Source organism: Dermacentor albipictus, chromosome 2 (assembly GCF_038994185.2).
Source record: "Dermacentor albipictus isolate Rhodes 1998 colony chromosome 2, USDA_Dalb.pri_finalv2, whole genome shotgun sequence".
NCBI classification, from domain to species: Eukaryota; Metazoa; Arthropoda; class Arachnida; order Ixodida; family Ixodidae; genus Dermacentor; species Dermacentor albipictus.
Window position 1 is genome coordinate 199,300,015 of NC_091822.1, and position 17,213 is coordinate 199,317,227.

The following is a 17,213-nucleotide window of genomic DNA, read 5'->3' on the forward strand; positions in this document are numbered from 1 at the left end:
TGCAGGAAGAGCAAGTAGACGCGCTCACAAGCGAGACAGGGTCGTTATTATCACCGGCCTCAAAGAACTTTGATCAACTCTTACGCGTGGATAGAGAGTCCCTGGCAGCTGAGCAAAAGAATGATGAGAGCTTAGCTAAATTACATGACACAGCTAAAGAAGGCATTGCTAGGCGCAACGTAACGATACATGAGAGAGGAGGATTGTTGTATCGGCATTACAGAGATCGAAAGGGTAGGATTTTAGATCAGTTAGTCATACCTACTAAGTATAGGGAGGACCTTTTGAGTCTTTGTCATGGAAATGGGTGGTCCGGCCACCTAGGCATAAACAAATCAAAGGAAAGATTGCTTATGGAATACTACTGGCCTGGCTGTTTCAAAGATGTAGAAAACTTTGTAAGATCATGCGACGCCTGCCAGCGTTCTGGTAAACCAGGAGAGACTTGGAAAGCTCCACTGAAGGTAGTGCCCTTAATAACAGAGCCTTTCAGACGACTTGTAATAGATACGGTAGGGCCTCTTCCAAAAACAAAATCAGGCTACAGGTACTTGTTTACCATGCTGTGTCCGGCTACCAAGTTTCCAGAAGCAATCCCTTTGAAAGAGCTCAGCTCCACCGAAGTAGTAGACGCGCTTTTGACAGTGTTTGCACGAGTTGGGTTTCCAGCCGAAATTCAGGCAGATCAAGGGTCAGTATTCACGAGCGCACTGACTTCCACATTCTTGCAAAAGTGCGGGGTAAAGTTAATACACAGTTCTGTCTATCACCCTCAGTCAAACAGTGTAGAGAGGTGGCATTCGGTGCTTAAGCGAGTTTTGCGTGCGCTCTGTTACGAGCACAAGGAGGACTGGGAGAACTGTCTGCCGGCAACTTTGTTTGCTTTGCGAACGGTTCCACATGAGGCGACAGGGTTCTCACCAGCAGAACTAGTGTATGGGAGGACACTCCGGTCTTCACTGAGAATGTTAAGAGAGATGTGGGAGGAAAGAGGGGAGAGTCCAACCGTGGTTGAATACGTGCTAAATTTACTGGAGCGGCTAAGCGCAACCCAAGAACTAGTCGGAAAGAACATGGCAATAGCTCAAAAGAACGCCAAAGTCTATTACGACAAGAATGCGAGGCTTCGTACGTTTAAAGTCGACTTAACGATGGAAGCGGAAAAGTGTAGGTTTGGTTGTTCGCAGGTTACTTATCTGGGCCATGTTGTCGGTCAGGACATGAGACGGCCGGCTGAGCTGAAAATAGCTACGATTGGAGAATTTTCTCAGCCGCGCACGAAAACGGACCTTCGTTCATTTTTGGTACTTGTGGGGTACTATCAACGGTACATTCCGAATTACTCGCAATTGGCAAGTCCATTAACAGACGCCCTTCGGAAGGGAGCACCGAGTAACGTACACTGGGATAAGGACAAAGAGAACGCTTTCCAAAGTTTGAAAACGCTATTGGTTTCTCGCCCTGTGCTTCGCGCGCCAGACTACACAAAGGAATTCATAGTTCAGTGCGACGCAAGCGACAGAGGTATGGGCGTGGTACTTAGTCAGGTCGGCGACGATAACGAGGAGCATCCTATCCTCTACGCCAGCCTTAAACTAAATGTAAGAGAGGAAGCCTACAGCGCTTCAGAGAAGGAATGCGCTTGTTTGGTTTGGGCCGCCCAGAAGTTGTCGTGTTACTTGTACGGAGCGAAGTTCATCTTCGAGACCGACCACTGTCCTCTGACGTGGCTCAATCAAATGTCACACAAAAATGGCCGCTTGCTCCGATGGAGCCTCACTCTCCAAGAGTACAACTTCTCCGTTAGATATAAGAAGGGAAAGTTGCATAGCAATGCGGATGGTTTGAGCAGGCTAATTTGAATTCTGCGTTTGGGGGTCCCACCTAAATTTTAGGGTTACTAGTGTTAATTTTATTAAGCGAAGAAGATCCCCTCTCATTTAGCAGGATTCCCTCCATGATTGCTGAATGCGTCAGCAGGAATTTGCTTCAGAAATTGGCATAGCGAAATGCAGCATTTTTTTTCTGCACTGATGTTGTTGTTGTTTTTTTTTTTTTTGAAGCCTAGCGAGTCTAAAGTAGGAGCCAATGCGCGTCATCTCGGCGCAGAGCCGTGTTGTGGGGTTCGTTTTGCAGTTGCCTGTCCTTGGATGTTTTGGGGCGGTGACGTCAATGCACAAGTGGTCGCTGCGAGCCAAGACATCAATCCCCCCCTGACCAGCAGCCGTTCTCTTCCTGCCTAGCGGTTGTCAGCGCTAGACAGTCGAGATTTTCCGGGCCATGGAGGCGCTGTTAAGAATGGCGAGCTACAAAGCAAGATTGCCACCCGATTACAACAAGGGGGGGCAAGACGCGCATTCCGCACCCTCTCCGTCACTGCAGCTAGGAGGCGTTCGAAGAAGCGGCCTTTGTGGTGAAAACACTTCCTTCCTCCAGCCCCATCGACATTGTGACGGGACGAGTTCGGTGTGTGAACAATGGTTTCGGAGTTCCCCAACGTAGACCTGATATGACACGCATGGACAAGTTGCCGTGGGGAAGCCGTATTTTGGTGCTTCTCATGCTCGTCCAGACGCAGAACAACGAGCGACCCACGATTGGCACCGATACTTCCCGGAACGGCACCTCTCCAACGCCGTCGTTTGGGCATCGGAATGTGTGTGCCTTTGTGTATGTAAACTGATCTGCGGAGCAGCGGCGAGGTGGTGATGAGTAAACGAACAGTCTCCGCCCCGTATGGCCGGAGGACCAAGTGTATAAAAACGGTCGTTGTGCGAAAGCTGGACACACTTCTCTTGAGCAGTCATGTTAGACTGAGACACTTCTCTTGAGCAGTCATGTTAGACTGAGTCACTTCTCTCATGCAGTCATGTTGGACTGCTCTTTTTCTCAAGCAGTCATGTTAGACTGATTTAATTTCTGTAAATAAACCCTTTTTTTCCTCGTTCTCGATGAGAAGCAGTTCTTCACTTCATCAACGATCTCAGCGTAAATAAGTTGGACGACGGCATGGGCCAGCTACCTTCGGATTCATGCCGTACTCCAATCTTGGCAAAGGACCACGGACGATGGGATTGAGCCCCCAATCCTGACAACACTGCCTCATGTGCAAAATATGACAACGCGTGCATTCTTCATGCAATTGTGCCGTACCAGCGATTGCAAGGAGCGTAGAAAGGCAATGACGATTCGCAGTTTGCTACTTTCTAACAACGCGTGCGGGCCGCGATACTTTGACACTGAGTTTAGCGGAAAAACAAGCTTTCTCAAGAAGGCGTATTCAGCGCTTGGTGTGTCACCAGTATCCGTCTAGTATTTGTGTTTATCTTTTGGCGTGTTTGTCATAATAAAGAACTTTTATCGACTAGCCCAGCTTTCAGTTCAACAGCAGCCTCAGATACTGCAGGTTTCTTGCACGACGATCAATGCGTCGCCGATCGTATTATTGCACGGGGCTGCCTGCGTTCGTGGCCCTGATCGTTTATTCACACCGTGAATCCTTCCTCTTCGTCCTTAGCTATCGAAGTACTCAGTCTATGAAATGACAAGAATAAACGAATAATCTTTTTATTGCGACAGTAATTATATGGACACTCCAGGCGAACTTCTGCCGTCGCCGCGAGCCTCCGAAAAAAAGTCCAAAATCGATAAACTTGTCGCCGCGCGCCGTATGCTGTATGCGGGAGTGAGAGCGTGCGAGAGTGAGTCGGCAAACGCGGCCCAATCTCGCGTGCGCGAGCGAGGAATGCAGTCCGGAAGTGCGCCCTCTTCTGTCGCACGCGAGGCACGAGGGTGAGCCGACGAATGGGGAGGGGGGGGGGGGCGTTTCTTTTCGGCGGCTGCGGAAGCGATCTGCGATGTGGCCAAAGTGGTCGCCGGCGCGGACCTCATCTTCAAAGCGATCTACGAAATTTGCAGCGTGCGCCTAGTGCCGGTAGTTTCGTATGCGCTGTGCTTTCGACGTTTCGTCCGCGTTGAAGCGAGAGATGCACGAAGGTCGATTCGCTCGCTGCTGCTGCCGCAATTTGTCGCTCTAGCGTTGTCACAGCGAGTTTCCGCGGTCATCGAGCGGCATGTATTCGTGTTTACCTGTGCGCGCGTGATATCGTGCTTGTTAAGTTAGTTAGTAAGCGAATGTTTAGAAATTTATACGGTCGATATATCTACCATCCTTGCTTCGTATAGCTATCTACTTATTTGCTATCGCAAACGGTGCTTCGCCTTTCGGGCGAAACGGCGACTTTTTTATTAATGACAGTATGAATCTAGAGGACAGTGAAGCCAAGGAAAGCGAGGGGAAACTAACTGTGTGTTCAATTGAGATGCAGAAACAATGAGAAGAAAGGGAAATGAAAGAGGAAGAAAAACCAGCCTACCTCCAACGGAAACCGAATCCACAAGCTCCGCATGGCGTGCGATGCTTCAATGGAACTGCGGCTGTCGATCTCTTCCGTCTTTTTTTTTCCTTCCTCTTTGAGATTTCGTGCACGTGCGCTACGTCTCACCCGCGGAGCTAGCGCCGGCCGCAGCCACCGTCGCACACGTCATGCGGAAGCAGCTCCCTCTGACAACCTCTCCTTGGCCTCCCTTTTTCTTAATAACATTCCTCTATCTCCATTCTAAAATTACCGCATTGCACCCAACCAGGTTCTTTTCGGTAAGTTTACAACAGCAGTCCTATTGGCCCACGGCAAGTTAAAATTATGTCACCTTCAGTACGTTCCTGAAAAACGACTAAAACTTTGGTTTTTCAGCCTCTCACTGACCACGAATTCAGATTTTTTTCTGTATTTTAGCTAAGGCGACGAAGCTGAAGTTACTTCAGACAAATCTCCAAAGATTTCTCGGAAAGTAAAAAAAAAGAAGTATGCAACTATACCACGTATTTATTTGGCAATAAAATCCGAAAAATTATAAAATTGCAAGAAGATAGGAAAATTGAAAATTTTAGAGACGTTATTACAAAATATTCACCGTGGATAATTATGAAAGTTATACAGAATGCCCAACCAGGACTGGTAAATCCAGTAATGCAACAACGTGTTGCATTATTTTATATTAAGTGAGAAAATTCAGCCTATTTTAGGAACCATGTATGGTATTCCTCGTGAGGTTTCTCGTTCTAATAATAACATAAAATTCACACTCAAATTGAATTCTGAACTCGTAATTTTTGTTGCAGTAACGAAGAATGACGTAGATTGTATGTTTTATGCCTCTCTTTCGCCATGAAATCAATTGACCTCTCAGAGCTCCTGCGTCCGTATTCTCACTACGGTTCGTTTGAGGCAGCAAGCGTGCGCAAGCGCCAGAGCTGAAGACCAATCGCGGCCTCTGCCGCGACGAACATATTTCTGGCATGGATCCCCAATTACGTATCAAGTGCTCCCCGCGTGCATAAACAATGCACTAGCCGAGTAGGAAAGCGCGATGACGTCACTGCAATAAATGAGCCAGCTGGTTATGTCCAGCTGAGGACAGTCGCAAAACGGGTCCCGAATATTTTTCATTTTCGCTTAAATCTTTGTATTGGGCATAAAAGCCCGTCCAGACCGCGGAACTGCAACTACTTTTCCAACACACATTATTGTTACTTTTTCATACACAAGAAATCTTAACTGAGACTTGACTAGCATTCCTTAAGGAGTTCCAAAACGTGACCACGAAGTGGATCCCTCCTAGCCGCAAAAGGCGCACGCAAGCAAATGCCGTACACGAAGAAAAACATTGTTATGAAAAGTGTTCCACCATTCTTCACGTAGACCTTGCGGCAAATGGGTCCATCGTACTCCCGAATGAAGCGCAATGCCTTCGGCAAAAGGCGGAGAATCTTCACTTGCGTCGTGCCGCCAAGGAAGTCGACACGGAGCTATGCGCGCCGGTTAGCGGCGACGTCTGCCACAACTCCGCACGTGCTTGCTTGGCTCTGACAAAAATCAAGGCGCACACTGAGAATGAGGCTCCAATTTACGCGTCCTAAACCAATTTACGATCCTAAACCTGAAGCTGTGGTTCTTGCTATTTCATACGACTTCCTCACACCCTGCCTCACACCCTGCGAATGATAAATTAGTCAACTTATATTAGCCTAGTGGAAGCGTCTAAATGACCCCTATTACGATAATACTCGGGCTGCCCGTGCATAATTGTAATCAAGTCCAATCACGTGAGCGATGCAGCAGCCAGCCATTTTAAGAATCGATTTCGACTGCCCGAGTTGTAAGCGCTGCAGCGTGCTTGCGAGACGGCCAGCTGGCCTTAATTTCACGGCCACAGGGAGCTGCAACAACGCTTGCGGCGGTCGGCTCGTCGAACACCAGGCCACACTGCATAGCTTGATAGTGCCAGCCACAGGGGTGATTCAGTGCGAAAGCGATTTTGTTGAACACTGTAACTCGTAGACTTAAAAGCGTTTTCTTACTTCGCATGAATAATGGTACGCCCACACTAGCGACAAAAACGCGCGCGACACGCCGCACGCGGCAAGCGACCGCGCGGCAGACGCGTGCGGGCAAGTCCACAGTCGCGTTTTGCGGCACGCGGCAGCGGCCCGTGGAGTCCCGCGTTGTCTCGTTCCATTCGATACTTATCGCGACAACGCGCTCTCCGTTCTGCCCATTTCGTCTTCCATCGGAAGTGACTGTGTTTTTTTGCGCCACTGCCGGCCACGCTCAGGCATGTCGGATACGGACGAGGAGCTACTGGTGACTGTGAACACTATAATACTTGTTTGTTCTTTACTTGTGCGACGCCGACGTGCCAGACAGCGGACGAGAAAGTTTTGAGTGCGGTACAGGGACACTGAGGGCCAGGCGCGCACTCTGCTTCCCCACCTTCACCACCCCACCTTCCCTTCCCTTCACCTTCCCCACCCCACCCCACCTGTCATGCCAAACTGCTGTCCATAATGTGCCAGCGGTTGGCGCGCAGCTCCTTGTCCGACGCTCGATTTATCATAGAGGTACGCATATCCGCGAACGGTTTCCAAAAACGCCTCCATTGCGAGGCGAATTCTTCGTCGACGCCTCAGTGGCGGTGTGGTAAGGCTTAACAAAAACAGCCCCCTTGACTGGAAATGGCCTCTGAGATTTTACGGCGCGCGTGTCACTGTTCAGTCTCAGAGCCCATAGATTATGATTCTTTGCTTATGCGACAGGTGGCGCCACAACAGCGCGGCTCGTAAAGCGGCTCGCTTCTGATTGGTGGACGTTTCGCGTCTGCCGCGAAAAATGGGTCTCGCACCCATTCGCGCGTTTGCCGCGCGTTGCTGCCGCTTTTCGTGAATCTTGCCGCGCGCGACAGCACCGCTCGCCGCGCGCGTTGTGTCGCGCGCGTTTTTGTCGCTAGTGTGGACGTACCATAAGGATGAAGCGGACTAAAACTTAGAGCGCGCGACCAGACGAGGACGGTGAAAGAAGACGGGAGACACGCGAGCGCCAAGTTGCAACAATTTATTGAGAGCCGCAAAGCGGAATATAAAGCCACGTCGTAGCCGTACATCACGCAAGCGCAGTCAGCAACACAATCAGTGACCACGCAAATACTGTAATTCCTTCGAAGGTAGAGCAATCGACGACTGGAACACACAGCCACCTTCTAAACTATCAATCATCTCTGCCTCGATGTTTTCACGCGTCATTTGGTACCTGCTTCTGTACGGCCACGACAAGCCTTTATATTCCGCTCTGCGGTTCTCAATAAATGATCGAAAGTTGGCGCGTCTATCGCCTTCTTTCGCCGCCCGCGTCGTGAGTCTTTAGTACCAACACACCCAAACAGCCACAACAATGACGAAGCACAAGCCTTCAGAGAACGCGGAACAAAGAAGAATGCAGGGTTCGGGTGCAAGGAATTCGGACAGACCTGACGTGGGAGAACGTAAAATCTGACCGAGAATATTCTTTGTGCGTATATCGCGGCGCGCGAGCACAGAATGGAAGAAGCTGTGAATCTGCAGTTCGCAAAGCTTGCTTGCCTGACTGATTATTTCTAGCTGTGGATAACGCGAATAAACTCTTTCAAAGATCCTAAACCTGAAGCTGTGGTTCTTGCTATTTCATACGACTTCCTCACACCCTGCCTTTTAATTCACGTTGCGAATGATAAATTAGTCAACCTCTGTTAGCCTAGTGGAAGCTTCTAAATAACCTCTAATACGATAATGTTCGGGCTGCCCGTGCATTATTGTAATGAAGTCCGATTGCCGTGAAGTTCGTTGGTTTATAAACAAAATCAGGATAAGTACGCCGTTGACCATGATAATTACCTATGCCGTTGAAGCTGATCAATATGCCTAATGTTTTTATGTTTAATGCTTTTATTATTCATAGAGTTTAATACTTTTATTTTTAATACTTTTATTAAATAGAATATAGCAATACGTTTTGGCAGGAAGTTCATCAAGAGATTGTCCTCAAGTAATTTTACAGAAGTTAGAATTTTTTTATTTAAAGAAGTGAAGTTAGGCGCTAACCTCACTTTTCATGCCCTCTTTTTCTAATTTGCCGTACAGTTTTAGGGAAAAGCAAGACATTTGTGAACACACTATTTTGTAAATTGTGTAGCACTTAACGAACAAGGGAGCAAAAAATTTTTGAAGTAAAACCTTCAATCCAAGACGCCTTTAAAAAAAAACTCTAAATAAGCCCCTAACTGTTTCCCGTATTGTCAGACGAAGTTTGCCTTAATTCCCTGTGTGATGTGGTATAGATGTGGAGTAAAAGGGTTTACGTCGAGAAAATTGTGTTCCCTTTATACCACGGTCTTTTAAAGTTTGCAGCGTTCTGCGACTCGATAACGATATTTATGCCAGTTGCCACAGATAAGATTTCTTGTGCGTGAAAAGAAAATGCCTGTTGGAAAAGTAGTCGCATTTCCGCGGTGTGGGAGGATCTTTATGCGTAATATAAAAAATTTAAGCGAACTTGAAACACATTCAGGAGCCGTGTTGCGGCTCTCCTTGTCTGCACAGCTGGCTGATCCACTGCAGCGGCGTCAGCGCGCTTTCCCACTGGGCCGGTGCACCATTCGTGAGCGCGGGAAGCATTTCACATAGCAGCTGAGATCAATGCCAGGCTCGCCCGACTAGTCTTAAGAAAGCTTGCTGTATGCGCTCTCGCGTGCTTGCGACCTCAACGTGCCGTAGCAAGAGTACGAATGCAGGAACCTGAAAAACTCAAGCTCAACGCATTTCGCGGCGAAAGAGAGGCAAAACTTCCCCATGTCGGACGAAAATCCGCCAGCTAGCTAAAGACAATCACATTACGTCCGACAAAAATGACATCAAGCAAGGGATCGCCGATCACTTTAAAGCAATTTTAGGTCATCCGCGGAATCCTAAATATAGCTACCAGAAAGAATTTCTCTCATTGATGCCAAAGCTCGATGGAGAAGTTAGGACACGGCTGGAACTGCCAATTAGCCTGAGTGAGAGTGCGCAATAGACGAGTTGCCCATCGGTAAAGCACCCGAGCCTGATGGCTTGGGAGCCACTTTCTATAAAACCTTCAAGTCTGCATTGGCTCATGTTCTCCACGAAGTTATCAGCGAAGAGTATGAGCGAAAAAGATTGCCCTTGTCTTTCACAGCCTCGTATATCATGCTAATTCCGAAGAGTGATGATCAGAAAATACTTTTGTTGCCAGGGTCATATAGCCCGATAACTCTAGCCAACGTCGATTATAACATATTCACGAAAGCTTTAGCCAAACGACTGCAAAGTGTAATTAAAAGATTGGTAGGGCCGCACCAGACTTGTGGCATTAAAGGCCGCAGTATCACAACAAATGTACACGTGGCTCGAAGTGTGCTTGAGTGTTGCGATGCGATTGGCGATCACGTCGCGATGATGCAGATCGATTTGGCAAAAGCCTTCGACTTCGTCTCGCACAAGGCTTTCTTCTGCATACTGGAACATGCGAACGTTGGCAATGTCATAACGGAAGGCGTCGTGATGGCGTACAGAGAATGCTTAACGCGCATTATTGTTAATGGGGAGCTCACCGATAGCTTTCGCGAGCTCTCGTCGGTACGGCAAGGATGCCCGCTGTCGCCCCTTCTGTTTACTGCTCATCTCGAACCACTCTGTTTGGCGATCAGAAATAACGAGCGCATAGCAGGCTATCGGCTGCGGGCAGCACACGTTAAAATTTTGGCATATGCCGACGATATCGCGATTTTCTGCACAAACAAAGGGAGCATTAAAGAGGCAACGACTGTCGTTGAAAAGTTTAGCGCTTCAACTGGAGCCCAGATAAACTGGGATAAGAGTTACGGCATCTGGCATGGTAGTTGGAAAGACACGCCGGAGAATTTTTATCGATTGAAGTGGTCGACATTACCAACGCAGTACTTGGGTGTGCCTCTAGGAAGTTACCGTGAACCTGAATCCTACTGGCTCGATAAAGCTTCGAAAGCAAAGGAAAAGGCTGACAGGTTGAGAGGAAAGCAGTTGTCAATGTTTTCTAGAGCAACTGTTTGCAACCTTTTTTTTAGTTTCTAAGATATGGTACGTTATGAATGTGTTGTGTGCTGCGAGGGTAAGCGTACAAAAAAGTACACCGTGTTTTCGTTATTTTCGTTTGGGCCTCTACCTGGGAGAGGATGAGTCGAACGAACCTGTTCCTCCCGGTCAAGAAACGTGGGCTTGGTCTAGCTCACTTGTTTCTGCGACAAGTCGTGTCACGCTTTGTGTTTTTACAGGATCAAAACGATCTCTTTCTCCGAATAGTGATACAGGTACGTCTGTGTAGACAACTTGCAGCATTCGTTGTTTCGACGTTTCACAATATGCCAGGAGCCGTGACTGGTTACCTGCGTGAAGTGGTATTGTCATATAGGATGATGAATGTACGTTTCTCAGAGCAATACCTGTCCACCGTCACAAAGAAAAACTATACAGAGATCTTCTGGACACGATGTTCACTGCACCTTTGTGCCGTTTTCCACACCGTGGAGGCCCAGGACAAAACGTTCTAAAGAGAGTGAAAAAAATGCATATACGGTCGTTCGCTAAATCTTTCTTCAAATTGCACGCAAACACACTTGCCGTTAAGACCTGGTTTCATGTAAAGGGTATCTTCATCCCCTGGAACACCGACTGCTTATTATGAAAAAAAGAAACATGAAACAATAGAACATTCATTCCTAGATTGCTGGGATGCCATCTTTCACTGGAATGTTCTGCAGGGAACATTGAAAAACACTTACCCCTGGACAAATATGGAATACGCTTCTTACCGATTGATACCACTGAGGATGTCCCGTATGACCTCATTATGATCCTGAGATTCCGCGCATGTGGAAAACTAGACTGCAATTTGAAAACGTAGACATTGTTGTTCGACCGGTTCGTGAAAACTTCATTGAGTGTGTTGAGTGTGAGAGAGATGCTTTCAATGAGCTGCCTGATCCACCACAATGGATATCTGTTTTTCATTAATTTGCGTTGTTGAAGAAAGAATTTTAGTACCGTGTTGGCCAAAGCACGTTTTGTCCTTTGTAAACCCTGATTTAGAACGTCGAAGTCGGCAATGAAGAAAACAAGAACTGGTTAGCTCAGATGGTAGATCGAGCGACCGCCCCGGAAAGGCGTTGGGCCCGCGTTCGTGTCCCGGACCAGGACGGATTTTTCTTCAACTGCAGGGCTTTTTTTCTTCTGAGAAATACCCTGTGGGTTTCCTTTGTAGCTTCGTGCTACAATTCTGGTGGATCTCCAAGTTTTCCCTTTCATGTACTTTCCTCCACCTTCCGGGCTTCCGCAGAACTAATCTGCTATATTCAGTGTCACTAATTCCCCGTCGCTTAATTTCCTAAACAAATCTTAATCATTCGTTCTCCCTGTGGAAATCTTATAACAGACACTAAATTTTGCCATTCGTCGCACAAGGCATAAGAGTCTGGAAGGTCTGGCACATTCTCAAGTGCTGAAAGTGAGAGAGGCACAAAGGAGAGATGCCTCGACCTGCACCACTAGAAGTGCTGTCTCCTTGAAACGTAAATACTTCACAAGTGAATGCTGTGTTTCTTGTCTCTCTAGGAGATGGCATGAGCTTGACTAAAAAAACAGCAGCTTTCGAATCACATTTCAGTGCTTCCAGGCCAGCGAAATCAAGCAAATCAACGCAATGAAAATTTGTTGGCTCACCGCGCAAACTGGAATCCTTCTGTTTAAACCAGACCACTCAGTGATTCTGATCAGAAGGCGATTATGCCATGATTCAGCCATGTTTTTATTCGCAGAATAATGCATGCTTTCTGGGACGTCGCAAGGCTCGAATGACAACTTACAGTTTTACCATAATTAAGAGAGGGAATTAAGGGGTTAAAAGAATATCCGAGCTTCCTATTTCGTATTGCATCAAGACAGCAAGTTGGGCCGATTGGTTAGGATTCATAGTAAGGTGCCTAACGCATGTCATGGTTTTTAAGCTGGCACCTATATACTGGGTGTCCCAGCTAACTTTAGCCACACTGTTGAAGTGCGCCGATGCCACGTAGCTGGATATAACGAAGGCAATGTCGTTTGCCGTCGCTTGGACATACTCAAAGTGTTTTTTTCCGTTCCGCCTAATTTGATAATTAGTCTTAATTAATCAACTTCTCAAATATTATTATTAGATTAAAAGTCTCAATGAGAAAATTGTAGAGCGACATGAAACACTCCCGATACAGCTTTCTGTTACTCAATACGGGCTACATGAAAGTGTTTTTCCCAGTGTGAAAGAAGCCCGCAAATGCACGCAAAATTGTCGTGCGACTGGCCGCTCGAGGCACTTTGCGTGCATTCTGGGGCTTCTTTCACGCTCGGAAAAACACTTTTACGTAGCACGTATTGAGTAACAGAAAGCTGTATCGGGAGTGTTTCATGTCGCTCTACAATTTTCCCATTTACACTTTCCATCTATTTACAACATTACAAAAGTTCACTAACTAATTAAGACTAATTATCTAATTGGGCGGAATTAAGATAGATAGTCTGAGCATCTCCAAGCGACGGCAAACAACATTACCTTTGTTCTGCCCAGCTACGTGGCACTTGCATATATTTAAACTAAGGTTAGCTGTGACACTCGGTATACGTTAGACGTTTCTTCAATAAAATATCACTTGATAGTCAGCGCCGTGTTATCGTTTTTTACCTTCCTTTTGTCCGTGTCTTGTGTTGCGCTGTTCCGAACCTATTTTGTATTAACTCATAAACAGACCGTTCTGCTTTATATTCTACACTTTGGTTCGACCGGTACAGGTAAGACTACGTTAAAGTTCGCGAACACGCATTTGCAGCATGTTTGCAAATGTGCTAGGCGAGTACGAATGGAGAAACATGAAAAGGTAAGAGAGTGCGAAAGGGGGAGGGTAGGGGGATAAAAATACATTGACCGGGACAATTTTATGCGTCTAAACACACTAGTTGGCATTTGCAGGCCGGATGAGCTGGCATTTATGGACATTGCCGATCTAGAGCAAGAAAGAGCCAAAGTACAAAAAGGAGGCGTAGGGGCTGGTTTCACTGTTAAATACAAAGGCTGCGTCTTTGTCCTTCGCTTTGCTGTCGTATTTTTACTTAGTAAATAATAGCTCGCCTAGCGTACGGTTTTAAGCGCACTTCAACGCCGACTCCTGCGTGTCTGCAGACGCGTGCCGCACGTTGTTCTCGCTACGTACGTCCATTGCAGTCACGCTCCGTTGCTGCTTCGTCTGCTCGAGCAGACGACAACACTCACCCGAGAAGCAGACGCGCACCGCATGGTCGCGCTGTGACAGTCCCGGCAGGCGCAGCCGCTGCGTGTGCGTTGAGCGCTCGTGCGACGCGGCTTTCGTGGCCCGACGTGGAGCACGCGACGTGACACGCGTGCCCTGGGAACTCGACACCTTGCGGGAAGCGAGGGCGCCTCTCGTCGCTCCGCCTTTCGAGAGTCAACTGGCCACGCACAGCGCGCGGTCCGCGATTTCCTGACCGTCGGGATCGATAGACCAATCAGAGCGACGCTTTCCTCCGCTCTCGGGGCTCCCACGGTCCCAAGTGCCGTGCTCTCTCGTGTTCCTCGAGCATCGGAAACTTCTCCCTGAAGCTCTCATCTTCCTGCTTCACATTTTTTTATTATTGTTATTTACTTAAGAGCCGGGCATTTTTATCTACGGATACACTCATGTGCAGAAATATTTAACGTTGCACTTGTGGCAATTTGTTGAACTTCACCGCAATATACCAGCGTAACTCCAGTGCGCAGCCTTTCCAAAAATTATATTTCAGAACACCTGCTGAGTTTTGAAAAGCTTTTATTAAAAACATACAAACGGTACCCTTCCTTCTAATACCATACGTATTTACGAGAAGAAAGGGGGTTGACTGAGGGGCCCGATTTTTATTAGTCATATCATAAGAAGCCAACAAACACTGACGCCAAGTACAAGGTCCTTGGTGTCAGTGCTTGTTGGCTTCTTATGACATACGCATTTACGGCACCTAGCGCCACCTCGCCAAGTGCCAAATAAGCGCCGTAAATGCTACATACATACATACATACATACATACATACATACATACATACATACATACATACATACATACATACATACATACATACATACATACATACATACATACATACATACATACATACATACATACATACGTACGTACGTACATACATACATACATACATACATACATACATACATACATACATACATACATACATACATACATACATACATACATACATACATACATACATACATACATACATACATACATACATACATTGTTAGATACGGGACCGTTTCCTGAGCCTACTTTGAGTTCACCAAACCACATCGAATCGCACCACAGCTAATTAAGGAGCACAGAAGCACGGAAACCACATTCCTGAGGGGCGGCACGTGCAAACAAGTTGGCGGCCCCCACTTCGTGTGCCGCAGGTGGAGCTATTCACTGCTTGACTCTTCCCGAAAGTGAAGCGAGAGCCTGGCACTGTTGCGGGTAAAGTGGGTCCCGAAGCAAGACGGCCGTAATGCGCCGTGAAAACCTGGCGGCGTCGCCCCCATCCATCTATTGTGACGGCGCATTGCAAGTCAGCAAGGCAAGACCGCAGGGAAACCAAGCAGCGACTCTCTTCGCCGGGTCCGACTCCATCGCACGGGCGCCTACCATTGGCCGAAAATGACGACACCCGAGCGGGCTCGCCGATTGGCCGAAAATGGCGTCACCTGAGCGGGCTCTCCAAGCATTGGCCGAACGTGACGTGTCTTCGAGACACCGAAGGGCTTAAAAGACGCAGACCGGGAGCAGCAAGAGAGGATTCCTAGAGCATTCCTTGATTCATCTCTTTTGAGCTTCTTGCCACGGGCCGCAGCGTCCGAGTTGCTGCCGGCCCGTAATGACTCGAAGACTGTTGACTCTCACTGTAGATAATGTAAATAAACCTTCCAAGTGTTTCATCCCGACGTCCTGCTCAACTACTATAACTGGTTGCCAGCGGTGGGATCGCCTCCAAATGCAACATACATACATACATACATACATACATACATACATACATACATACATACATACATACATACATACATACATACATACATACATACATACATACATACATACATACATACATACATACATACATACATACATACATACATACATACATACATACATACATACATACATACATACATATTAAAAACGCTGCCCATTAGTTTACGCTGGTGCACTGCGGCAAAGTAAAGCTGCCGAAGGGGCAATCTCCAAAATTCCTGGATATGTTTTTTTACCTCAATAAGCGTAGTCAGTGGCGTCGGCTAGGCAACGAAAACTGTACAGAGCTTGCGGTGGAAGGCGTGCTTATGAGCACTTTTTTCCTCACTGGGACATTCTTCTTGCCCTTGCGCTTATCTCCACCGACCTCCTCCACTTCACTGGCGGTGTGACTTATGCGTGTGACTCGGGACATTTTACGACTTCCAACATCAGTCACTATAGCTTGTCGATATCGAGTTTCAATTATTTACTGTTTCATAGGTCAATGCATAATTCCGTTAACTTGTATCATTCGTCACGAACTGCAACCCTCAGCTTCAGGACGGCACTCTTGATTTATTGAACGAAACCATTTGAAGAGTTCACAGATCGGAACAATCAACAATTTTTCGACTACTTCATTACTTGCGAAACTGATATTTTATCTTTGTTTTATGTTGAATACTTGATATAAACTATTTTTGTTAATTTGTTCATCGTTACGCTAAGAGAAGCTTCAATACGAACTACCTCCCACATATTGGGCACAAACTTGGAACTTAAGAAAGAAGCTTGAGAAGTAGTTAAAGACCGCGCAACAAGCGATGGAACGAAAAATGTTAGGCGCAACGTTAGGACAACGGAACGGAAGACAGCGGTGCAGATTAGAGAGCAAACGGGTGTAGCCGATATTATAGTTGAAATTAAAAGGAATAGAATGGAACTGAGAAGGCCACGTAATGCGTAGGGTAGATAACCGGTGGATCATTAGACTTACAGAACGGGCGCCAAAGGGATGGAAGCCCAGTCTAGGACGGCAGAAAACTAGGTGAGATGATGAAATTTAAACATTTCCAGGCATAACTTGGAATCAGCTAGTGCAAGGCAGGGCTAATTGGAGATCGATGGGAGAGGCCGTCGTTCTGGGGGGGGGGGCACGGGACAAAAAAAAAGGAGGATGATGATGATCAACCTGCCATCCCCGTTCCCGAATTTTTATCTACTATAAATGTGAAGCCGTAAGCGTGCGCACATTAGGGGCACCAATCTCTCTCGCAGAGTCCACACCCCCTCACCCTGATCCCTACCCGATCCATTTTCTTTCTCGTGTGATAGTCACCCTGGGACACTTCCCACAATTTCAACGAAAATGGGAAAGTCACCATAGAATATAATACTACTATTCATTCGATAAGCATTTGTCGCACTCGCACGTTTGTAAATTTCTGTTTTTAAATTAAAGCTGCGCTTCCCATGTTTTGAGAAATGAGCCTGTTGCGCGCAATACGGACACCCCACAGAGAAGGCGAACACAAATGCGTCGTGAAACACCCGAAACAGACGCTGCGGCGTGAAAAGCATGAAGCCATACGTGAAATGCCACGTCGGGCTGGTTCATCAAATTCAGCTGACATGCGGTAAAATATACGTAGGGCATACATGAAACAGCTGTCGAGCGCGAAAGAGCGATAAA

At 47.0% G+C, this 17,213-nt stretch overlaps 1 protein-coding gene across 1 annotated transcript in view; it reads right to left on the reverse strand.

Moving 5' to 3' along the window:
• LOC135904532 (neprilysin-1-like) overlaps positions 1-13,783 on the reverse strand; it is a 196,942-nt gene extending 183,159 nt beyond the window's left edge. Inside the window, exon 1 of the mRNA XM_065435340.2 lies at positions 13,725-13,783. The gene's annotated coding sequence lies outside the window, so the exon portion shown is untranslated. The remainder of the gene's footprint in view (positions 1-13,724) is intronic.
• Between the last annotated feature and the right edge of the window lie 3,430 nt (positions 13,784-17,213).